The 25,627-nt window shown below is 50.4% G+C and overlaps 1 long non-coding RNA gene across 1 annotated transcript; it reads right to left on the reverse strand.

The window, feature by feature from the left end:
- Window positions 1-773: 773 nt before the first annotated feature.
- LOC131412745 (uncharacterized) lies at window positions 774-16,054 on the reverse strand. The gene is made up of 3 exons (XR_009221839.1): window positions 15,684-16,054; window positions 14,492-14,627; window positions 774-819 (listed from the first exon to the last, which is right to left on the reverse strand). It is a non-coding gene; the product is annotated as an uncharacterized LOC131412745 (long non-coding RNA).
- Between the last annotated feature and the right edge of the window lie 9,573 nt (window positions 16,055-25,627).

Raw genomic sequence — 25,627 nt, forward strand, 5'->3', positions numbered from 1 at the left:
CTCCCTCCCTCCCATACCACCACTGTTCCCTTCAGTACAAGACAGCGAGAACTGGGCCCACGTACACCGCAGAACAAAATCCAGCTTCAATTGCCCAAACCTGCCATAACTGTGGGGCTGGGTGGGGGGCGTGCGGGAGAGTCCTGCCCCGTTAGTCCAGCTGACTCTGCCTTCCACTGGGGTTCACTCACTCATCCATCTCTGGGCCCCCTGTGGGATCCCAAGGACAACAGCAGACTCCTCTCCTGCAGTAGGGATTAGAAGGAGCCAAGCGAGGGTCAAGGGAACAGCAACCCAGTACAGAATGTTCCAGCCAGTAGGAAGCCCCCCTGAGGCCTCTACCCCTCCTACACAGCTTTGATAAATGGATGCCCTTGTAGGATCCTTCTTCTTATCCTTGCCTCTGTGGGGTCAAAGAGGACACCTCAGCCAGGCTTTTTCTAATCTTTGCATCTAACACTTGGTACCAACACGTTCACAGTAACGGCCATCAGAAAAATGATGGAAGGGTTCTCAAAGCATATTGACCGTGTTGATCAGCAAAGCCCTGTGAGTCGATTCTTCTCTGGTGGGATCCCCTTTGTAGATGAGGCAGCTGGAGCCCAGAGATGGTGACCAGGCTGTTTCCTGACACGTCCCTCCTCCTCTGTACCGCCACTCTGACCGGGCACCCCTTCAGAGCAGTGGAAGGTGCCTTGAGCAGATGTTTGCTGGTCCACCTCTCCCTGGACTCTGAGCTTCCTGGCGGCCGCTGGGGGCTGCCGACGGGGTCGGGGGGGTGCAAGACAGACGCTGGCTTGTTCTCACAGAGGGTATGGCCTGGTGAGAGACGGTTGTTATACAAATACACCCGAATACGGGTTATTGTTACAAATCGCAATGATTGCCCTGAAGAAAACAAACACAGTGTTACAAGAGGAAAATAATGAGAGGGACTTGGAATTTAGATTGTGGTGGTTAGAGCAGGAGGGACCCAGGCAGGGAGACAGCATGCACCGGGGAATTGTTGGGGCTCAAGAGGGGCCAAGAAATGACCACCCCTTCCCTTGGCTGAGTTCTGAGCCAACTGAAAACAAGATCAAGCAGCAGGCAGGAAAGAAGAGGGACTGTCACCTTCGCTACCATACAGGCAGAGCTGAAGGAAAAGGCCTGGGGCAGGGGTTCCAAAATCAAACAGACTCAGCTCCCCGCCAAGGGCAAAGCCAGCCCCAGGGCAGGAGGAGCAGAGCGGCAGGGGTGCTGCACTAACGAGGCTCCCCCGACGGGAAGGCAGTGCCAGGCCCCTCGGAGGGTATGCTTGGTATCCTGGGAGGAGGAGAGGAGCCCCGCCTTCCCAAAGTACTGGGGACACTGGGCCGGGGTGGGAACAGAGCCAGAGAAGGAGCTTGACTCTCCTCTCAAGAACAATGGGAAACCATTGTTTAAAGCATTGGCCAGTGTTAAAGCAGAGCAGTGTCATGCTCCCACTTACATTTTTTTAATTTATTTTTAAAAAAATTATTCATTGTTATTGAGATATAATTGACATATAACATTGTATATGTTTAAGGGTACAACGCTCTGGTTTGATACATTGATATATTGCAGTGTGATTACCACCCCAGCAGTAGCTAACCCCTCTATCATGCCACATAATTATCATTTGTTGTTTAAGGGTACAAACTTGCAACTACTAGCTAAATCAGTTCTGGAGATCTAATTCAGGGCATCGTGAATATATACAGTCAACAATACTGTATTTTAAACTACAAAGTTGGTGAGAGATGAGATCTTAATTTTTCCAACTTGCATTTTCAAAAGTTGTGGAGAACTGGTTGGAGGGGGGAGAGCAGAAGCAGAGGGACCTGCAGGAAGCTGTTCCTGCGGCGGCAGCAGTGTAGAGTGGATGGGGTGGGCACGGAGATGGCCAGAGCTGGAGGGATCTGAGAGGCACACACCGGCAGGAACGAGCCAGGCCATTTCGCCCCAAGGAGGGCGGCTTCACACCTTCCCGTTTCGGGAGTTCTATCGTCAGCACCCTAACACGAGTATTTAGAGCAGGTGTTAGAGGAAAGAAAGGAAATACTCTTAATGATATGGAGAGCAACACTTTCTCTCTCCCCAGGCCAGCAGGAGCAGAGTGGAAGTTTCTGGCAGCTTGTCTCCCTGGGTTTTATGCCGCAGGCTTTGGGAACAGGCTGCTGAGATTTTTGTCTCACACACCGGAGGCCAGGGGCCCCGTGCGGCATCTGAAAAGGCGTTGGAGAGAGAAATAAGAGGAAACCGGCCTTTTCCAGTCAAAAACAATGCCTCTCGGAGTTTCTTTGGAGAAACCTGAGGAATCTGGAGGGCACTTAGCCCTTAGAGTGTGAAACGTTCTGTGAAATCACTAAAGGGAAAGATTCCGATTTCTTTGAACCTGAAAGCTACAGTAATTACTGAACCAGGGCTCACAGCAGGAGATGTTTTATGGAAGCTAATTAAAGCTAAGTGGGAGGAGAGAGTCATCAGAACTGTGTAAAAGGATACATCATGGGGAGGCAAGTGAGCAGAGCAGGGGCGAGAGCAAGCAAGTAGGTGGCCGTCCAGGCAGAGGAGGCGTCCCACCCGCACAGAGTGATGCCCAGGGTGAGGGCCCGGGCTGGTGCTGCTCCCGGTCCCAACATGAGGCCAGGCTCCTAAACGATGCCTGGGGTGCAAGTGTCCCCTCCAGCGTCCCCCTTGAAGATAGCCCATCTGTACTTGCACACTCGCACACACGTACGTACACATATACAACACACACATGCACACATACATGTATTGCATGTGTGCTTATACATGCACAATACATGTGTGCATGGGCATGTGTGCACACATACGTGTGTGAACGTGTGCTCTGCAGGTATACACATGTATGCATTGCGCTGCATAGGCGCATGTACATGCATACATACAGTACTTCATACATGCACATCACACATGCATATGCACACATGCACATGAACACATTCACACACATACATGTACACACATGCGTGCACACACGTACACACATGCACACACAAACAGCTCCTCTCCTCTTCAGCGGGTCAGAGAGAATACAGCCCTCTCTCCTGCTGATGCATCAGCCAGAACTCTCCGGGGTCCTGACCACCAGCAGCAGAAAGACAGAGATGGACAGATGGTTGCTTATTCTCCATGGAGCCTTGAGCACTGGTGTGAGCCAAAGAGTGATGTTTTATATCAGCAGACACCAGGAGAGGCTGGAACAATGCAAAGCCCCTCCACCCCAAGCCAGGCAAAAATAATCGGTCTTAGCAAGGATTTTTTTCCAGCAAATCGAGCCTGAGGCAAGGATTAAAGGGCTGCGCTTGATCTGGGTGGTACCAACCCAAGTCAGCCACAGTGGGGAGAGAAGAGGGACAAAGGCCGTAAGAAGCAAGGCAGAGTGATGCCCTACGGGGCCGCCTGCTGCTTCCCAACGAGCCACAGAGACCGGCCTGTCCCGTGGCACAAACGTGACCCTGGCACGTGCATTTCTCTGGCCAGGCTTGGAGCAGAAACTGTGCTCTGGGTTATTCTGTGGGAAGGAGGAGGGAGGAGGAGTTTATCTGCCCAGGTTGTCAGTTTCCCATTGGTCAGAGGTAGGCGCCCAGGTCTCTGATTCCCCAGCATTCTGCTCAGGACATCAAATTCCACGCCTGGAGGCCAGGGCTCCCATCCAGGGCCAGAAGTGGTGGGAGGAGCCAGAACTCCCTGCCTGTGTCAGGCCGGCCTGGCAGTAGCAACCAAAGAGGAGGCCCCCGCACTCCCAGGGCCAGGCTGGTCCTCAAAGCCGGCACACCGTCCAGCGCAGGTTAATATCACTGCGGGCATCCAAGACTTGTGCCCAACGAAGTCAACCCAACTGTGCCGCAGGCCACCAGGGTTCCAAACCCTCGTCCCCGCCAAGGTGGTCCACGCCCTGGGTGAGCCCACTGCCTTGTTGGAAAGTCAAGACTGCATGCGTGCAAAGATAATAAGGACCCACTGCAGTGGGGACTCAGCCACCTGTCCCCCCATGGGACCTTTTCTGACGCCCCCTCCTGTGGGTGCCATGCCCCCTCTGCCTGCTTGACTCAGCCAGCTGAACCAGGCCTGGCTCCTGTCCTGGGCTGCCCCTCCAAGATAGCGTCTGTTTTTCAAGCATCCTTCTATTCCTGGAGACCAGCACATTGCAGACGCTCGAAAAAATGGTTAAGAGCAAATGAGCAGATGGACAAATGGACGGGCGAAGAAGGGAGGAGAGTCTTGATGCAGAGAGACTCAGAGAAGCTTTCCAAGGAGGCATGTGTCCCTAGGCAGGCCTGGGAGGTAACTGATTAACGCAGAGACTAGGGGACATAGCATGACTCCCTCAAAGATCCACGCTGTTACCTGCCGAGCCACAGAGGTTTGCTATAAATCAGAGTTTTAGCTAAACTTAAGCCTTGCCTCCACTTGGTCTAGCCTCTAGGCCCATTTCTCCCCCAGTGCAGCCTGGAACCATCTGCGTCAGAATTTCCCAGGGCATTTGCTAAACATGCAGATCCCCAGGCCCCACCCAGCCCAGTGGAATCTGAATTTCCCAGGGGATCGGGAAGCTGCTTCCTCCACTCTCTCCCAGGGGAGCCCACACACCTGACTTTGAAAGCTCAGCCGCACCCCCGGGCTCCCTGGTCGAGACTGCAGCAAAAGAATCCAGAATCCCTTTGCTTCCTTTGGAGAAAAGGTTGGTTTTCTCAAGTCAAGAAAATAAAATCCATGAAGATCGGGATTTTTTTTAATGGAGAAATGAAATGAAACAAAAGACAGGCGTCTGCCTGAAGCTCAGCCAGAGGCGAGGGGGAATAAGTGGGACCTGCAGTGCGGTTCATGGAGTCGGCTCATTTGATCAACTTTGCCAATCCTGCTGCGGTGAAGACAGTGTGGGGTGACAAGGGGGCGGACACACAGTCCTTGGAGAGCTGTCCACGGAGCAGAAAGGCACCAACTCCCGCTTTGTGACCTCCAGTGGAGAGGAGCACCCAGCCCCCTGGGCAGGAGAGGGTACCCGCCCACACCTCCTGAGACAAGAAGAACAGGTGAGGTGGCCCTGGTCAGAGAGGGTCCAGCGCTCACCAGTCTCCAGGGGGATTCTAGGGGGATTTTTTTGTTTTTTACTTTTTTGCTGAGGAAGATTCACCCTAAGCTAACATCTGTGCCAATCTTCCTCTATTTTGTATGTGGGTCGCCACCACATCATGGCTGATGAGTGGTGTAGATCCACGCCACCTGGGCCACCAAAGCAGAGCACACCAAACTTAACCACTAGGCTACAGGGCCAGCCCCGATTCTAGAGTTTTGATTTAAGTTCCCCATCCCTCACCCCACCCGTCACTCCATCCCACCCCAGGAAGGGTTCAAGGCTGTCCCAGGCAGTCAGCAGGCTCCATCCAAAGCAATCAGGCACATGACGGCTCTCGTAGAAAAATGGGAGAAATGGAAGGTGTGCAAGGATGCCATTGGCTCCTTGTCCCCGAGACCGAGAAGCAGTTTCATTCCCACTACATTTGCGGCTGAGATTTTGCCCAGCTCTTTTACTCCCATCCATTGGTTTCATTGGCAGCTGCCAGCAGTGTGATGGAGTGAACAGGGCCCAGAGCTGGGTGCCGGGCAAGCTCCCTGCACCCCTCTGCAGCTGCGTGGCCTCAGAAGGACCCTTAACCTTCCCAACTCGTAGATGGGGGTCTCCACGATAGCTCAGGCACCGTAGGGCCAGAGGCTTTGGACTTCTGTCGCAGCAGCTGCCCAGCACACTCACACCCTCCCAAGCTGGTACCAAGACCCCTGGGGGCAGAGACATTGGGGTAGCTGGGGGCCCAGGTGCCAGGGGAGTGGGGTGACCCACTTCCTCCTTCTCATCGGGGGACCCATGTGAACCCATCACTCCCCTTGCCGAGGCCCCGGGGTCACACGCTGGCTGGTGGAGGGGTGGGTGGGGAGCTCTGCAGAGCTACAGCATCCCCTTTACCTGGGCAAGGCGGGGGTCCCAACGCTCCGTCAGGAACACCGTGCAGCGTGTGGGACCGACTCAACACAAGCAAAGGTGGGCTCAGCCCGGTGAAGTCTGGAAAGGGACGTGCTGGGGAGAGAGCCTCTAACAATTCAGTAAATTAGACATGGCCCCGGCAGAGCTGTCTGGAGACCCAGGGAGGGGATGCTGGGGATGAACGCAGGTGAGACACGCGACACAGCAGCCGGGCTCTCAGGAGGATTAGGAGAGCGGCACTCGAAAAACGGCAATCTGGCTAATTGAAGCTGCATTTCAGGCCCAGAAAGGCACGATTAGAACAGGCCTGAAGAGTCAGCTCACGTGCTTCCATTTCCTAACAGCTGCCTCTAACTGGGACCTGACCTGGGGGGATGGTTCCCCAGGCTCTCCCCCTGGACACAGGTCCTCCTGTCCTGCCTGAGACGCCAGTGACGGGCCGGGGCTCGACTTTCATAGAAAAGCTCGGCTTCCCCCAGCGGATGCACTCCTGTGCTGCAATTAGCAGGGATACTGTGGTAGAAACAGGAAGGTTTCCCTTTCCCTGCCAATCAGCGGGTAAAACCCAATCCACAGGCTTCGGAAAGCCCCCTGGGAGCACAGGTGACCAGGAGGAGGAGGCTGAAGACGGCCTCCCAGGCTGGGCCTTCTCCTGCGGGACACAATGGCCTGGGGAGATGGGAGCCAGGATGGGGTCAGAGAGTCGCAAGCGCAGAACAGACAGAACCTGCTTTGGGCACTGTCAGTGGACAGAGAGCCAGCGCATCTCGAGGGGCTCTGCTGAGCCCTGCCCGGTGCTCCTTTCCTGGCTGCACAGAACCAGGACTGGCCTTCAGCAAACAGGACCACGCAGGCGCAGGGTTGGCCCTGGGTATAAGCCCCTCGTTCCCTAGAGCCTTAGAGATCCGGGTCTCTCTGCAAATACCCAGGGTCAGACTGGGCCACTCCAGGCCACATGGTGGGAGAGGCCTCTCCTCTCCCTGTGGCAGGGTGGCCCTGGTGGCCATGGCCAGGAGCAGCTGGAAGCCATGGAAACAAGGACCTTCTGCTGGCTGTGTCACTTCACGTCATATGAGATCCTGAGTTTCCAGAGTCCCAAACCACAGATACCCAGCCTCCAGGGGCCCCGACAACCCTCAGAGAAGCTCGCCTTGAGCTCACAATTCTGAGCCAGGCGGGGACGGCGGTCCCCCGGACAAGTGACAACGGTATCTCCGTGAGTCTGCTAACGCCAATCGCAAACATCCCCAGGGGTGTCGGTTGATCCTGCTCAGCTTCTAAACGAAAGAGCACAATTCAGCAAGCCTGAGAGAAGAACCAGGACTTAGGGATTGTCCGAGGGTCAGTGATCACATAATTTATCAAACAGGAACTCAAGAATCAAAGAGGGGAAAACAGGGACTCACACAGACGCTTGTGCACCACGTCCACAGCAGCACCGTCCACAGTCACCAAAAGGTTGAAACAACCCAAACGTCCGTCAACAGATGACTGGATAAACAAACGTGGAACATGCGCCCAATGGAACATTACTCAGTCGTGAAAAGGAATGAAGCACTGACGCACACGACAACATGGATGAAGCTTGAAAACATTATGCTGAGTTAAAGAAGCCAGACACAAAAGACCACATATTTATTTACATGAAATATCCAGAACTGGTAAATCCATAGAGTCAGAAAGCAGATCAGTGGTTACTAGGAGCTGGAGAGAGGTGGGTAGGGAGTAGCAGGGAGCGACTGCTTAATGGGTACAGGGTTTCCTTTTTGGGGGATGAATTGCTTTGGAACTAGGTAGAAGCGATGGTTGCACAACATTGTGAATGTATCAAACACCACTGAATTGTTCACCTTAAAATGGTTAATTTTACATTACGTGAATTTTATAGAAAGAAAGGAAAGAAGGAAGAAAGAAAGAATCGATGGGGAACGACGAATGCTAAACAGAAGAGGACAGCGGGCATAAACCCAGACGGCCCCAGCAGACAGGGGTGCACAGTCCTCTGCCCAAGGACATCATGTGAGGATGGGTTGCTGGGGCAGCCAAGTTTGCCTGGGGGCTGAAAGGATGCACTTGTCAAAACCCTAGATCTGTACCAGCAGACCAGGTATGGAAGGGCACCTGGGGCAGCCCAGAGGCTCCGTCAGACAGAAGCCTATGGACCCAGCCCCCAAGACGCAGCCATTTCCAGACAGGTTAATGCAGTCCCCAGGCACCAGGGCGGGGTCCAGTGGACTACTAAGAGGCCTGAGGCATGAAGCTTGTTCTCTTGCACTGGAATGCCTGGAAAGAGATTAACTGGGGGCTGCTTGCTGGGGTGCCCCCTCCTAAGAGTGGAGGGGAGCACCCTGCGATCAGCCCACCTGCCCTCTGACTTCAGCCCTCCTGGGCTGATGGTCGGTCACCTCTGACTCAACCTCTGTTAGAAATGAGGCTTTCTCAAGTGCCTAGAAATGTACCCGTGTGAGAGCTCACGGTCCCCTCCCACTGTCTCCGGAGTAGTGAGATCGAAGCCCAGCTCTCCTTCCTGACCCCTCTCCAGCCAGGAATCCTGACTTTGGAAAGACCCCTCACTCCTGCAAGACATGGCAATGGATCTCGGGGGGCCTGGAATCCCCCTTCACAGCCCCTCCCAGAGCTACAACCGTAAAGCATTTCCAAGAGGCGCCGGGGCACGAGGGACATGCTCGCCCTCCTCCATATCTGGGGATGTGCTAATTGATACTGACATTGAGTTTCTAGAAATAATTACAGCCTGTGCTGGACAGAAGGCTTAACGAGATGGGAACGTTTTAAAACAGAAGACATTCAATGCATCCAGGGGACTTATGAGCCAGTGGAGACTGATTAGTGAGGGGCCTGGAGGGAAAGTCATGATCCTGAGAGGCTGGTGGTGGCACAGCCTTGATTAGTAAGGTCTGTGTGCTAGTAACACCCATTATTTGAAAAATAATCCCTCCCCACCCAGGGCAGGGGAAAAAATCCAACACCTCTCTCCTCTGCCTTTTGGCTGGCCTCCCTGTACATCCAAGCAAACCCTGGAAAAAATTCATACTCCTGGTATTCAGGCCAAGGAAGGGGATGGGAGAGTGTAGTGAGTTGAGTGGTGGCCCCCAAAAAGATGTGTCCACTTCCTAACCCCCAGAACCTGTGAATGCTACTGATTTGAAAAAAGGGTCTTGGCAGATGTGAGTTGAGTTAACCCCTTGACTTGAAGTTAAGGATCTTAAGACGATTTCCTTCTGGATTATCCGGGTGGACTCTAAATAACCTACAAGTCTCCTTATAAGAGACACACAGAGGAGAGACCCAGGGAGAAAAGTGGAACACCACGTGGAGACAGAGGCAAAGATTGGCATGATGCAGCCACAAGGATTGCTGGCAGCCACCAGAAGCTGGAAGAGGCAGGAAGGATTCTCCCCTAGAGCCTCTGGAGGCAGCACGGTCCTGCAATACTTTGATCTTGGACTTCTGTCTTCCAGAGCTGTGACAGAATAAACTGCTGTTTTAAGCCCCCCAGCTGGTGGTAACTTGTTACAACCACCACAGGAAACCAAGGCCCAGAGCCTGGCCCCAGCGAGCCTGACTTTTCCAGGTCTGACCACAGCCGTCATCTGCTGAAGCTCTTCTGTGACTCTGCCGCCTCCACAATAAAGTCGGATCCCTTAGGAGGTCTCCAGGACTTCTGTGGTCTGGCCCCATGTGCCACTGCAGCAGGGTCAGCCCATCCCAACACCACCCATTCTCACTGCACTCAGATGAGCTGGGGTGCTGGAAGTGGGGTGATCAGACCAGACTCTTTTGGAATGTCCTGGATTTAGAGGACATGAGCCAGGCCCATCATCCTGATCACCAACATCATTGTTATCATCATTGTCATCATGGTCATAATCATCATTGCTGTCATCACTGTAGCCATCTCGTTATTCATATGCAGTGGGGACAGTGGTGTCTTTCCCATGAACCTCACAGGCTGGAGGGAAGGCAACTGAAATTAAATAATACCTCACAAATGAATTGTTCTTATTGTTTCCAGTCCCCAAGAAAGGTGAGCTGTGTTTCTTTCAACCTCTGAAAACATCTTCTCAAAAACAGATTTCAAGATCCTGTATCACTGTTATTAGGATGTATACCCTTCAGTTCTCAGCTCCATGACCCAGAAGTCTCATGCCGTCCTCAATCTAGGGGTCACCACCTCTCTGTCTCTGTGGGTTAGGGGCCCATCTGTTCCCCAGGATCCAGGAAGACTGCCCCAGATCCCACTCAGCCAGAACCAAGCCTCACCAGAAGAAAATACCCATTGTATCTAATGAGCCCCTGATGTCTGAGCACCCACCCTTCCTCTGGCCCCAACCACCATGAATTCTCACACACACACACACACACACACACACACACACACACGCATCTCCTTGCCAAGGAACCTAGGAATGATTCCAGGAATAATTAGGGTAATGGCCTAAAACCTCTCCTCCCCAAAAACATCTTAACATTTCCCATTCTCTCTCGCCTGCCACACGCAAATGCCGCCCAAGCCTCTGGCCCCTCCCCAGCGAACCACTCCCATCAGTGATCTGTATCTAGATATCAGCTGGCATCCCATGATACTCCTGAAAATATCAAGCTTGTCGGTTCAGCCATGAACAATTTAAGAGAAGCTGAGCAAGCCTCATTCAGAAGCCTCCATTCTCTACTGGAGCCTCTGGTGAGCAGAGAGAGAGAACATGATTTCTCCCCTCAGACAGAGGTCAGTGCTTATCAAGATGCTTAACATCTGAGTCTCCCCTACCCCAGCAAGCTGTTTCCCAGAGAAAAAAAGAAATAATGGAAGGGGCAAGAGTCAGGGACTTCCAGGTTCTTTGCCAGAGCGTGGGGGTGTTACTATAGTCCACAAAAGTAGTCATTCCTTCTGTCCATCCATCGATCCATTCATGTATTATTCAATCCATCATCTATCCATCCATCCATCTATTCATGCATGCATACATCTAACCAGCCATCCATCCATCCACCCATACATCCTTCCCCTTCTATCCACCTATCCATCTGTCCATTCTTCCACTCATTCATCATCTGTCCTTTCTTTGGTTCACTCAAAAGTGATTCTTTCCCAAAGGGTTTTGCATGCAGAATGGAACTTCCCACAGCACCTGCTCCTTGTAGATTCATCCAAATGTAGACATATCAACCTGCTCTATGTACTTTGGAACTCAAGCTACAAATGGTTCCAGAGGGTATTTTTAAACAGTGGTAAAAATGCAAGATGACTAGTGTCTGTAGTTTCTTTTGTTCACAAAAAAAATGAAGACTTTTTTACATACCTCAGCAATAAAGTAGTTGTTTAGAATATTCCCACTTTATTTCTATTTCACCCAGTACTTACAAGGTTATCACATTATTGGAAAAGCCATATCTCCCTGGGGGCAGATTATTGGGTAAATGCTAAGACTGCTCAGAAAACTCATCCTGTTTCCAGCAGAGGACCCTGCAGACCTCACCCTCACTGAGATCTCTTTTTGTCCCTCGACACACGACCTCGCCCACAGCATTTCATTCCTTCAAATGGGACCACCTTACCAGCATCAACATGGCTTTCCATCTGACCTTAGCATAGTAGTCAATTGAATGATTCTAGGTGCGAAAGAGGTTGAATAGCACCGAGTCACAATGTTCCCCCAGGAATACAGCAATAATTTAAACAAATTAGGAAGGGAAGTATCAGATGTTGCTCTGTATAGATTTTTTTTCAATTCTGAGGCTAGGCAACCAAACTTTTGTATATCTCAACAAAAAAATCAACATTGGTAAGCTTTCAAGTTGCCTTTTTAAGTTTTGGCAGGTTGGGACTTTGCAGGAGGAATATCAAAATAAGCAGACTCTGATAATACCCCATTCCAGATATCCCTCTGGAGTTGATTCTTAAAGTGGTCAACTTTAAGAGACCAAAATTATTGAAAAAAACCGAAAACTACCCTTATTTTTCATGAGCTACACCCTCTCCCAAACTTAGCAAAATTAGCTGGCCTAAATATTTTGACTACCTTCATCTCTCTTTCTTCAATTTGGATTGACTCCAAGAGCCTTTCAGAATTGATTTGACATAAGGCTGCTCCATTTCATTATCGATTTCAGTTCCAGAGTAAAACAAGAGTTTACGTCCACATTTGGAACATAAATGCTGCCGCGCTGTCTAAATATTATACCTCGCTGTCACAGTGCCACAGCGAAAGCGTAAACATACTTTTAATTGACCTTCAGGCACTTACAGTAAATGTAATTCATAGATGTGCCAGGATTGGAACCTCCTTTCATCAGTAATACAACATCCTCTGGCTATGCAAACACTCGCACAGCCATTTCTCTTCATTAAACAGCAAAGACACGTGGATCCTCCCTCAACAAGAGCCACCTCCGCCTATTCCCTCCAAGAAGGCTGGAGGGACAATGAACATAAGTAGTGCGTCCACCCACCTAGAAATCGTTTTTTCTCTCTGGTGACAAACAATGCTTTTAAAGAGTGAGAGTCAAGCGTGTCCAGTACCATGGACAGAGCACTGGATTGGCCATCCACCATTTTCCTAAAGGGAGACAATTTTAACCTATCTGCCCATTTTCTTCCAGAAAAAAAAAAAAAGAGAGAGCGAAGGAGTAAGTTAAATCTGAATTAGACATTTTTTCATATTCAAAGCTTTAGACTAGAAGTCAACAAACATTTTCTTAAACGACCCGATGTAAATATTTCAGCTTTGCAGACCATATAGTCTCCCTCGAAACTTCTCAGCTCCACTATTGTAGCCCAAAAGCAGCCAAAGACAATATGTAAATGAATGGGCGTGGCTGTGTTTCAATAAAACTTTACTTATGACTGCAGGAAGATTTGGTCTGTGGGCTGCAACTTGCTAACGCCTGCTTTCAGTTAGTAGTAAAAGTGCTGAGAAATGGGTGGGAGTGTCAAACAAGTGGGAAGTCTATGATGTCTCCGGTTTTAGAAAGATCGTGATTGTGTAGCCAGGTCACCACTCACCAGGGACTTACCTTCCGGTAAGAGATCAGCTTTGTATCTCCTGACACTGAACAAGGACTTATCAATAAAGTTTTTCCAGTTCATCCTGCGATTCGACCTCCCTAAGCTTTGCCTCATGACCTTGACAGCTAGAAGTAAGAACTGAAACAATGAAGAAGATTCGAGATACCAGTGAGCATCTCTCTAAAGATCGTTCCTCAACCCTCTACCCAGGCGTCTTCCTGGGGCCAGAGAGCCCCTGGAGGGAGGAAAGTCAATACTCAGGCTGATCCCCCACTAGCGTCCCAGTAACAGAGCAGCACAGACGCCCCCACTGACCTTAGAAATGGCACAGGTCTAAACAGGAGGTTGGGAAGGAAGCTGGTTCTTTGGAGAATACAACTGGAGGAAAATAAGGAAAAATCAGGCAGAACTGGGCTGAAAAGCTGCTTCAGGAAGGCTCTACTCGGCTGTGCATCTGAGTGCTTCTCTCATAATTAAACATTTTAGCAGATAATTGGCTTCAGCAATTTAAAAAAAAGGACTAGATTCAATTTCCACTCCCTTAAAATGCAATCTAGACAATTTATGAAAAGCAACCAAATATACTGCAGAGATGAATAGACTTTTTCTTGCCGTAACCTTCCTTAAAAGCACTTAGAGACATAAAAATATTCTTAAATCAAAACGAATGCCATACTTAATAAAACGAGCGTTGGCATAATTAATTCAGTGGCTCCTGTATTATCAGAAAGGACAAATAGAGAGATGTTTCTACCTGTTAGGTTTCTTCCCAGCTGAATCCACTTAAAATGGGCAATTACAGAGCGAAGAAGGACCAAGCTGCTAGAGACCTGCAGACCCGCTGTCGACCCTCCTGCTATTCAGAACACGCACGTGGCCTCCGCAGAAAAGACAATCCTCGAAAAGAGTGAGGCTAAGAATGGCCTCAAGTAGATGTGAAGAGAGGCAGGGCGATGGTGACGGGGTCTACGGACTCAAGTGCAAAGCTGAGCTGGAAGTTTCTAGAGGAGGGATAAGGAGTAAGATAGAAAACCTGTAAAGAGTAGAGACAGAAGGCACTGAGGGAGATGGTGAGGGGTGAGGAGCTGCCCCCCAGGAATAACCACAAGGATAGGGCCCCTCACATCAGTGAAAGGGAGCATGTGTACACACAGCACACCCACAGCACTCACAAAGACATAGACACAAATGTAGACACACACCTCACACATACACAGCCACATACACACGTACACACGCAGAGACACATCCCACCCACCATGAGACACAAACACACAGGCACACGCACGTACAAACACAGAGATGCACAGACACAAACACAGGTGCACACAGAGGCACACACAGACACATCCACCCACACACTGAGACACAAACACGCAGACACAGAATAGGCAGAAATACACATATTCAAATGCACACATACACAGTCTTACACACCGACATAGTGTACATACTGCAGTCAGCTGAAGATGAATACAAATTTGCTTCCGGGCCCGGTCTAGCATCAAGGACGTCTCTCAAGGTGATTGGGAAAACCGGGCGTAAAGAAGCAGCAAGCAACTTTATCCACATCTTGCTAAGCGCTGTGTTCTGAAGATGACGGGTTATTGATGTATCACCACCATGCAGCAGTGGCCTGGCACACAGTAGGTGCTCAGTGCATGTTGCACGAAGTACAAATTGTCTAGACCTTAAGTCTGGATCTAAAATCATTGACCCGAGGCTTCCGGCTCCTGACGCCCTCCCAGCCCCTCCCACGCAGGGAGTGTCGGGTGCCCATCTGAGCTGACCGCTCCTCCCCACACAGACTCTCCTGGCACGGTCAGCACGCCCCGCCGAGCAGGCACGTGGTTTCATGCCTTCATTCGGTGGAAGCGGGCGAAGGAAGTGGCCGAGAGTGTGGGCCACCTGCCTTTAATTTTCAGCTCCACCCCAGCTTTGCAACCTCAGGCTCGCTGCTTGGGTTCTCTGTGCCCTGCCTCCTTGTGTATGACTTGGGAATATGAGCTTAAATGACATGAAACATGGGAAACTCTCTCTCCTAGGGGAACGTCTTCTGCCCACACCTGCTCTACCTTAGCCCTCTCCGTCTCAGCTGATGGCAGCTCCATCCCCCCACTGGGGTCACCCTCAGTTCCCCTCTTTCTCATGCGCCTGACACTCGATCTGCCTGCCGATCCTGCTGGCCCCGCCCTCAAGACGGAGCGGGACTCCACTCTTCCCCCATCTCTACTCCGTCCTCCCGCAGTGGCCTCCTACCTGGTCCCAGCTTCTGCCCTGGCCCCCCCGCCGTGAATCCTTAACTTAACAACGTCCATCAGTGTGTTCCCATCTCACCCAGAGTAAAACAAACATCCTCACTCGTGCTGCCCCACAGGCCCGAGTGATCTGCCCTCTGATCTCACTCCAGCTGCCTCCTGTCTGTCCCCCGAGCACAGCAGACAGGCTCCCACCTGGGCCCACTGCAACAGCTGCTCTCTGCCTGGAATGTTTTTCCCCAGATACCTGCAACCGATTCCCTCATCACTTTCAAGTATTTGCTCAAATGCCATCTTCTCCCGCAGCCCACGCGTGGCCACCCTATTTTCCACAGCCCTCTGCCCCACCCCCACCCAAGCACTTGACTTTTTTCCATAGCAAATTCACCTTCTAATCTAGTATGTCAGTCACTGCTGCGTCATGTAAATCTTCATCGTTTTTGCTCACGATGTGTCCCAAGCACTTAGAACAATGCCTGGCACGTAGGAGCAGTCGCTGAAGACGGGTTGAACAGACGAACGAGGCCTGTGGATCAGATGCCTACTCCGTGCGCCGTGTGGGCCTGGGGACGAAAGGGCCAGAAGGAAAAGGTCAAGTGCCAGCACCTCCCCCACGACTCCCTCTTCCTCTGTTTTCTTGACAGCTCCGGGAGGTAACACACCCAGAGTTTTTTTTCCCATTTCAGGGACTTGCCCAAGGCACTCAGCAAGTAGCAGAATGAGAAGTCAAATCCAGGACTCCACCTCCGTAGGTGGAGCCGCTCGAGAAAGATCGCTGAGTGCGCTCTGTAAACTCTCCAAGGCCCTCTGAAAATGGCTGCAGTTGTTCAAGATGCTGCTGACTCTGAATCTCACGTGTGTAACCTGAGAAGCAGGCACCGTCTCAGAAGGGAGCAAAATCAAAGGTGAGCATCCGAAGGCAATTAAAATTACATGTAGGGAGGTTTACATAAATTATTCACCCATAGGTTTCCCTCCATTTTTCATACGTGCCCGAGCCACAAGATGCATCATTAAAAATTTCATTATAATCTCAAAGAAGAAGAAAATCCTAAATCCAGGGAACAGGAGATCCCTCTGTTTTGCGCTAAGCATGGATTTTTTTTTTACAAAACTATGCTGTGACCCAGGACTGAGAGAGAGTTCTAGACTCTAAAGGACGACTGGGGAGACCTCCCCCCTGCAGTGCAGGTTTGGGGTGGGGAGGGTGGGGGGGCTCACTCATCCACCAGGAGGGGCCGCCTCCCTCTTTTCTCAGCGCTCTGGGGACAGTGCTTTGGAGGAAGCATCTTACGTCAAAGAGTGCTTCCCGGGGTCTCTCCCACCTTAACTTAAGCCAGTGTTGCTTCCATTGCCCTTGACCCATAGAGATCCTGCCAAGTCTCCAGCACAAAGCCTCTTTCAATTGACATCCTCCACTTAAAAGCCCTGTGGCCTTGGGCAGGTTGCTTGACCTCTCTGAGCCTCCATTTATTTCCCTGGCCCACTCACGGGGCTGCTGGGAGAATCACACCGGGCTGCTGGGAGAATCACACCGGAACAGGTAGAGGGATCACCCCTCAGTCATCTCTCAGCTTTCCCCGCAGGCTGACCAAAGCCCTACCCTTGACCCTCTCCTTCTAGAACCCAGTCCCAGTCCTCCAGCTACTTTCTGTGATGGCTCCTCTCTGTGGTTTACCCATGCTTCTCACACACCCATACACATACTCACACACATATGTACACACTCACACACATACACTCTCACATACCCATAGGCACCCTCTCACAGACTCATGCACACTCTCATATGCCCATTTGGAAAGGTGGTGTTTCTTACTCTTACACACATACAAATACACACCCAAATACTCTCACACCCATACACATTCTTACACACTCATACACACTCTCTCACAACCACACACTCACACACCCATGCACACTCACACATATGCATACTCTCAGACACCTATACACACTTGCACACACACTATTCACGCACTCTCAAACGCTCTAAGGTGCAGATGCTTGTGCAGACTCTAGCCTTTCCCCTCTAGAATGTGAAGCACCAGCCAAGTGTGAAGGTTCGCCCCTCCCACATGCCCACCACACAGTTCTGCCTGAAGAGGACTTCAAGAGATGATGTCTCCTTTCTGATTGTACCAATTTGCAAAGCATTTCCTCCCTCTGGATAGTAGACTGATTTAAGATAAATAAGGTGGGCTCTTGCCCAGCAGGGACAGGGGTCACTTAGGAGTCTAGAGAATTAGAGCCACAGCGTGTCCAGCCTGGTAAGGAAGGAAGAATCCACCTCCTTCCCAGTCACTGACTCCATAAATACTCCTTAAAGGTGTCAGGGACCAGGTGGCCAGCCACTGGTACTGGCCTCCAGCAGGATGCCCGGACAACAGCACAGCTGGCCTGGGGCTCAGAAACAGTGCAGTTGGCCATGGCAGAGCTATCACCACTTTCCAAAAAGCAAGGCTCCCTTCCGGGGGCCGCAGGTGCACTCTGCAATCCTCACAAGTTGGAAATCTCTCACAAGCAGAGCAGAAGGGAGGCCTCTGCCAGAGCTCTGATGCTCCTAGACAACTTCTGAATGCATCCGTCTTCTCCCAGATTTGCAGAGTTGCTCAACACCCATCTCAATAAGGAAAGAGCCTCAAGAGAACTAGTGGGATCGCCGTGACTGGAACATTCCACAGGAGGGAATTCTGACTCCATTTGGCTCTGTTGGATCAAAGGGGATGAGAACACTGTTTGGGGATCTGAGTTTGGGAAATTAAAACTTTTAAGTCAAGATAATCTGAAAAAAGAAATCAATTGTGGACAACTAGGAGAAGACACCTTACCCAACATAAGCCTAGACTCTCAGCCCCAGGGGTCTGAATAGACAAACCCCACACCTGAAAATGAGGTCACTCAACTGGAAATGCCCTCAGAAGCCGTTTTTAGATTGAGGTGGTATGGTGTATCCATTGGATCAACTGAAGACCTGAAATTCTGCTTCATTGACTCCAAACGTGAAATAAGATGAAAAGGAAGCCGAGAAGGAGAGAGGCTTTAAAAATGAGCTAAAGTCTTCATTGGTAAAAATCAAATGTGAGATTGGCTGAGAGAAGACTCAGATTTCGGAATGGTCTTGCCCACAAGTGGGGCTGTATGCTCTTCATCAATTGAGATAATGTGGTGACAATTTAGGTCACCAAAGCAGATGCCACATCAAAAAATTGTTCAACCTGCTTTCCCTAGAGCCCTTTGATCAAACAGCTCATCTTTTCTCTTGCCTCTGCACAGGCACCTGCCGGATCAACCAATGGTACACACCATTCTTTCCTCCAACATCCCTCCGTGATCTGTCCAGATTAAAAGGATAGATGTATCTAGCATGATGATGGGAAGACCGCCTGGAATGAGACAGACCTGTGTTCAAACTCCAGCCCCGGCTCTCACTGCCTGTGTGAACTTTGCTGAGCCCTCATTTCCTCGTCTATAAAATGGAGATATTAATGCCCACTTCTCCTCAAGTTGTCACGAAGATTAAATAAAATGACGTAAGAAAGCATTTACCACGGGGCCTGACCTAGTAAGTGCTAAATAAATATTAATTATGTGAATAAAGACAGCAGTGCCCACAGCTTCTCAATCTTGATTAACAGTGATTATTGGAAAGGAATATTCTTTGGTTAATAATTCTCTGGCTAAGTGGACATATTAGGGCAATTAGCACTGGCTGCTCTAGCAAACCACACCCACATCTCAGTGTTCACATAATAGCAGTTTATATCCCTCTCATTTCATAGGCAAGATGGCCATTTTTGGGTCTCCTCCATGCAATGACTCAGAACCCCAGGATCCTTCTATCTTGTGATAATGTCCTCTTGATACTGGCCTCAGGTTGCCCAGGAGGTGAAGGGCAAGCATGGACAGCCACGGCCAGACCTGAAAGTGGCGCACACCACTCCTAACCTCATCCCGTTGGCTTGAACCCAGCCATGTGACCCTGACCTAACCACACGGGCAGCTGGGAAAGGTAGACTCCCTGTGTGCACAGGGAGAGGAAATGGAATTAATGATCGTCTAAGCAGGTCCAGCACCGCCGCCAAAGAGGATTAAATAGAAAATTCTTTTTGTTCAAACATTGTCTTTTTAAGGTTTTCTTTCTTTTTCTTTCTCTTTTTCTTTTCTTCTTCTTTTTTTTTTTTTTGTGAGGAAGATCAGCCCTGAGCTAACATCCATGCTAATCCTCCTCTTTTTTGCTGAGGAAGACCGGCTCTGAGCTAACATCTATTGCCCATCCTCCTCCTTTTTTTCCCCCCAAGCCCCAGTAGATAGTTGTATGTCATAGCTGCACATCCTTCTAGTTGCTGTATGTGGGACGCAGCCTCAGCATGGCCGGAGAAGCGGTGCGTCCGTGCGCGCCCGGGATCCGAACCCGGGCCACCAGTAGCGGAGCGCGCGCACTTAACCGCTAAGCCACGGGGCCGGCCCCGCTTCTTCTTTTTTTTTTTTTTATTTTTTTATTTTTTTAGTGCACTTAATCTTCCTCTGGCTTTAGTAAGCAAAGTCTTCTGAACACAGTTCAGTCTTTCTTTGATGACTGCAGGGTCATCATTCAAAACACCAACGGAGATGTGTAAAATGTGTGCGACTTGGCTCTATGAATATTGACAACAGTACATTCTATGGACAAAATTTTATTAGCTTATTTTCTAGACATTTTCTAGACATTATCAAGAGGGGGAGAATTGGTTCATTTAGATATTATTTTTGTTCCAATTTAAATTTCACTTAGACATCAGCCATATCAGGAACACGTTTAACTTCTCAGAAAGCTAACCAGGAGACCAGGTGGCCGCGAAGAGCAGCCACTGTGTTCCGGGAGCAGGGAAGCAGGGCGGGGTTCACCGGCCAGCACTCCTCGACGGGCATCGGAGTGTCTGTGCAACTTGTTACAGTGCAGATACCTGAGCCGAGTCCCTAACGACTAGAAATGGGCCAGGGTAGCTGGATATTAACACACTCTACCGGTGTGTATGGGGCTCAACAAAGTTTGAGAATCCACCATTGTTGTAGAAAGAAAACAGGCTTTGGGAATTAGAAAGTCCTGGATTTCAACCTACAGCTCTAATAATTACAAGACGTGCTCCCTTGGCAGAGGTCCTTAAACTTCCCGAATCTCAGTTTCCCATCCATAACCGGAGGTGACACCTCCCCCATGGGTTACTGAGGTGAGTGACCAGCACAAGGCACGTAGAGCTCTCAGTTCAGAGTCTAGCACACGACAGGGGCGCCGTCGCTGGTGGCTTCTGTTGTTGAGGAGAATTATCTCCACAGGTTGCAAATGTCCATTGGAAACCAAGTTTCTAGCCTGGAAAATGAGGGCTATAAAGTTGGTTTGCTTTTACCTAAAAATGTTCCAAAATGTCCACGGTGAACAGGAAAGGGAGAGAGAGACAGGGAAGGTTGTGAGCTTATCTCTAAACGCCTGAGGGGAAATCACCATAAAAGCAGGACCATTCCAAAGGAGGCCAATGAGGCGGTGGTGAGAGAGGGGCGTGTCAGAGCACCCCAAAGTCATCCCACTCCCTGGAGAGCCTGATGGAGAGGAAACAGCAGCTCCCAGCCAAGCTAAAATCAGGCCACCCTCACATGGTGTGAGGGGGTAGGGAAAAGGAGAGGGAGAAAGGAGGAACTTAAGAAATGCCCTCCTGGCTGTGCAGTGGGTCTGGGGAAAGTTCCCCAAAGTGTGCGACGTCGAAGGCCCAGAAAAGATTTGGGGATGGGGGAACTATGCCTCAGCTCGGTATAAATCTGTATCCAACATCTCCCTACCCAAGCTGATCTCTCTTCTTAAGGCGAGAAAGAAAAGGAGGAGGAGAAGGGGAAGGAGGATGGGGAGGGGCAGGGCAGGGGGGGGTGCGGAGACAGAGGGAGAGGAGGGGGAGGAGGAAGGGGAGGAGAGGAGAGGGGAAAGACAGAAAAACAGACCAAAACAAAAGCTGCTCTCAGGTAAGAGCTGATATTTGCCACAGGTGAAAGCATTGTATTCTCTTCATTAAGTTTCTTTTTACAGTTACTGTCTATTTTTGAAGAGTGGATTCTGGTGTTTCATTCAGGACAATGATATACATACATTTCCCTTTTGAAATAAATGTATTTAGCTAAAAAGCCAAGTCCATTTAATGAATAATAATGACAACACGGTACAAGCATTAAGAGGATAAGGCCAAAACTGTGGAGAAGGTAAGAAATGACTGGGGTTTGGGCCAGGCTGCGTCCCCTCCTGTTCCCCCGCCCTTCACCCTGGGATGAGGAGAGCAGATCTGATTGATCAGAAGCCTGGACACCCAGGGAGCCTCCTCTGCCCGGATGCCTTTTACTTCTGGGGATCCATGGGTATAAATATTCCTCAGGTATGACCCCAGCTTTCTCTCCCACTGACACCGGCAGATGTGGCCTTTCATCCCACCCGAGAGGCAAGGTCTGAGACTCAGGTCTGTGGGGTTGGGGAGAAGAGGGAGCTGTCTACACTGTCAGCTCAGCTGGCTGGACACCAGCAGGGGAGCCAGAACAGAGCTGCAGCAGCTAACAAAGCATTGCTCTGCTTGCCTTTGCCTCCTTCAAGCCTCTCCCTCCGGGCTTTGTAGGCAGGAGGGGGCTGGGCCAAAGCAGAAGGCAGGGGTCCGGGCTCCTTAACCAACACATTGTCCTAATAGCTCCATTTACCAGCTTTTTACCCTGTGTGACCAGCCCTGCGTTACAGGCTTCTGTGTATGTCTCAGTTAAACATGTCCAAATTATCCAAAACATGTTTGGGTGGCCTTGGGGTGCCATGAACTGGTTCGGCTTGGTTGGAAAATTGACCAGGGAAGAAGAAAGTGGAACATACCTCCATCATCTGCCAAGATTTTCTTTCACCAGCAGGATGGCCAGAACCAGCAGCTCTCACATCCTTGCTCCCTGATCCATCATAACTAGGGGTTCATCAGAACCAGAGGGTACTAACTCTGCCCAGGGGTGACCTTCATAGGACACCCACCCACACAGAAGCATGGCTGCCAGTAGCACCTCCCCCGTCTCCCAGGTGAACACAAATCCAGAAGCCCCCGGGCACAGGCTCCTTTTGAAGGCAGCAAAATCACCCAGTCGTCTTATGGGGTTTTTTCTTCTATATCCTTCTGATGAGTAAGAGCTTTGTATATGCACGCTAATAATAAAAATGTATCCCAAACTTGGGGAAAGGAAATATGATGACTGCCGGCTTTGCTGATATCCTGCTAGAGCATTTTCTAAGTCTGCTGGAGCATCGGATTCTCTGGGGAGCGTAGCTCTGTTTCTTTGACAGTGCACAATGGCTGGGAGCCCAGACATTCGGCAGCACTGTGAGGTGAGGGGTTTTAACCTGTAGAAACTGGCCAGGAGTAGTGGTTTGATAGCCCAGTGGAGAAGAGAGCCCCAAAGGTTATCCTTTTACTGTCCTGTAGGCTATTAACCAGTTTTGAATCTGACTTAGCGAGCTCATTTCAGCTTGAATTTCCCAACCATCTTATAAATCCCTGCTCCAGACCTGCTCTTCAAATTAGCTACTTTTGACTTCCTACTGGTTCATTAATTCATTCATTAATGAATTAAATTGAACTTTATCATATTCTCACCATGTATCTGTATGAGAATTTTGTTTTAAGCAACATATTGATGTAGACCATGGTTTGTAGGACAGATATGTTAATGATAATAATTATAATAAACAAAAATCAACATTTATTAAATGCATACTCTCTACCAGGCAATGTGCTGGGGCTTTATAAATGTTATCTACTTTAATGCTCATAAAAGCCCCATAAAGTGTGTAATATAATTATGCCAATTTTACAGATGAAAAACTAGGCACAGAAAAGGAGTAACTTGCCCAAGGTCACACCTCCACAGGAGACAGACTAGGATTCAAAACCAGGCAGTATGGGCCCCCCTGCAAAAAAAAAATGTCACTGACACACTTAACACGGTGAAAGTAATGAAACCCTTTATCCCGCGCTTACAGCAAACAACAAACCTCTGGGGGGCAGATCGTGTTGGAGCTTGAGCCTGAGTTGGCTCACGGTGAACCCAGGGGGCTCGCGAATCGCGCTGGTTATTTCTGCACTTCCTAAACGCATGGTGGGGAGACACAAGCTCTGAGACTGACGCCATCCTACACTGGCCCCAGCCCGTGCGGTGAGGGCTGTTATGGAGGGAAGGGGCAAGGGGAAGTCTCTGGAACTACCCTTTCCTACCAAAATAGCAAGTGAAAGCAACCCTGCCTCCCTGGGAGAGACTCAGGTCCAGGGTCCCCATCAGAGACTTGGGAGAGTCTTCCCACACCCCCATTAAGCTCACCTGCCGGACCCACGCAGAAGACAGGGATCATCACAAACTTGCAAGTGATGGCTCCGATCGAAGGTGCTGTCCCAGGTGTGATCTCCTTGCTGGAGCACCTGATATTTGGCTATTGATCTGGCAAGTGCTTCTTATCCTCTGTCATGTTTACGTATGCTTTTCTTAACCCCAACAAAAGCAGCCATACAATCCCACTGTCATACCTGGAGCTACCTCAGCTCTCTGTCTCGGAGTCCTAGTTCCATCCATCGGGGCTTTCAGCACCTCAGTGTCCCACAGGACATCATGCTTGTCCACCGCATTGATGACCCCATGGCGACAGGATCTTGGAGCAAGAAGTCTTGAGCAGACGCTCTGAAACCTTGTTAAGACCCAGGAGTGCCAGAAGGTGGGAGACAAACCTCCTGAAAATTCAGAGACCTGACCTGGGGTAAGCTCAGATATCCCCTCCAAAGGTGAAAAAAAAAGGTTGCTACACCTTGCAACTCATCACTAAAGCAGAGGCACAGGCTCCCAGGCATCGAGCAAGGAACCCCTCATTCTGCCTCCTCTGAGTAGGGCCCAGAGCAGGAGGCTCTATGGCTAGTCTGGGCTGCAGCACAAGGGGCTTTGCGTCTTGGCCCTTGTCCTTGAGATCCAGCGGGGCTCAAGGTGTCTGTGGCAGATGCGGAGACTGTGGGGAGAATCACAGTGCCCATCCCTTGGGTTTTGAAGCAAAGCCATAGCCTCTTCAACAAACAATGATTTCATTTAGAGACACAGTTTGGCAGTCCTATTAGATCTAACAGAGACTGTACTTCTAGTCATGGATCCCTAAGGAGCACCAAGGGACCTTAACTGGATGGGATCCAGTCTACCAGCCCCCCCACCAGGGCCATGCCAAGCTGCAGCCCCCACCTAAGGTGTATACAAGAGACCAGGTCCAGGAGGTCCTGAAAACGCGAGAAATTGCATCATGCTCCAGTGCACCTACTCCAACTCTCCATCCATCCACACCTACCGTCCCAGGGTCTCCCTGCGACCAGCTGGCTGAGGAAGAAGGAAGTCAAGGCTGGTTTGCGGACTCTGCACGACGTGCTGGCACCAACCAAAAGCAGATGCCGCACTCCACAGCCCCAGCTTGGGGAGGCCTGGAAGTAGAGTGGAAAAGGGAAGTCTTCCCAGAGGGCAGAACCCCAGGGCACAGCTGATTTTCCACTGGGTCCTGGAAGGGGAAATGAGAGCACATATGCACAGCAAGTGTGAGGAAGTCTAAAGGTTTGGCCCAGTGGTTACGGCTCTGGAAGAATAAGGTTGGAGGGGCTGGGGTCCGGGCCTCTCAGAATGAGCCCAGAGTGGTGGGATATCTGGCCCCCACTGCAGAGGAGGCTCTGGTTAACCAGATAGATGGACAAGCTGACCCATTCTGAGGATGTCAGTGGGCCTCTTTCCCCAGCCACCCCCGTGCATGCTCAGTGGGCTCATGGACACAGAGACGTGGAGGCAGGGACGGAAATGACGGCAGGGGCTCGAGACCTGCTCTCCCCTCCCAGGGCAGCTCTGGCTACCACCCTCCCCAAGTGCAGCAGAGATATCAGCAGAGCCCCATAGGAGCACACGTCCTGGGAGAACTAGGCCCTGTCCATAAAAGTCTGGTAAACCAGTTAGCCTCACTGGAACAGACGTTTATCCAGAATGCAGATTGGGTCGCCCTGTACCATGCCTCTGCCAATCTATGGAATTGCTGACTGCCTTCCATGCATCTCACACAGCGTTGCTCCTGGCAAAGGAACTCATTTCACAGACAAAGAAGGGAGGTAACAGTGTGACACGTGGAATTCACTGGTCTTGCCCTGCATCTATCACCCAGAAGCAGTTGGCATTCCAGAATAGCGGAGCGTGGTAGAAAGACTTTTTTATAAAGACTCAGTTATAGTGCCACACAGACGCCAATGACGTGTGAGGTTGAGTGCTGTCTTGTCTGGTGTGGTG

This window comes from Diceros bicornis, chromosome 13 (genome assembly GCF_020826845.1).
Source record: "Diceros bicornis minor isolate mBicDic1 chromosome 13, mDicBic1.mat.cur, whole genome shotgun sequence".
NCBI lineage: Eukaryota > Metazoa > Chordata > Mammalia > Perissodactyla > Rhinocerotidae > Diceros > Diceros bicornis.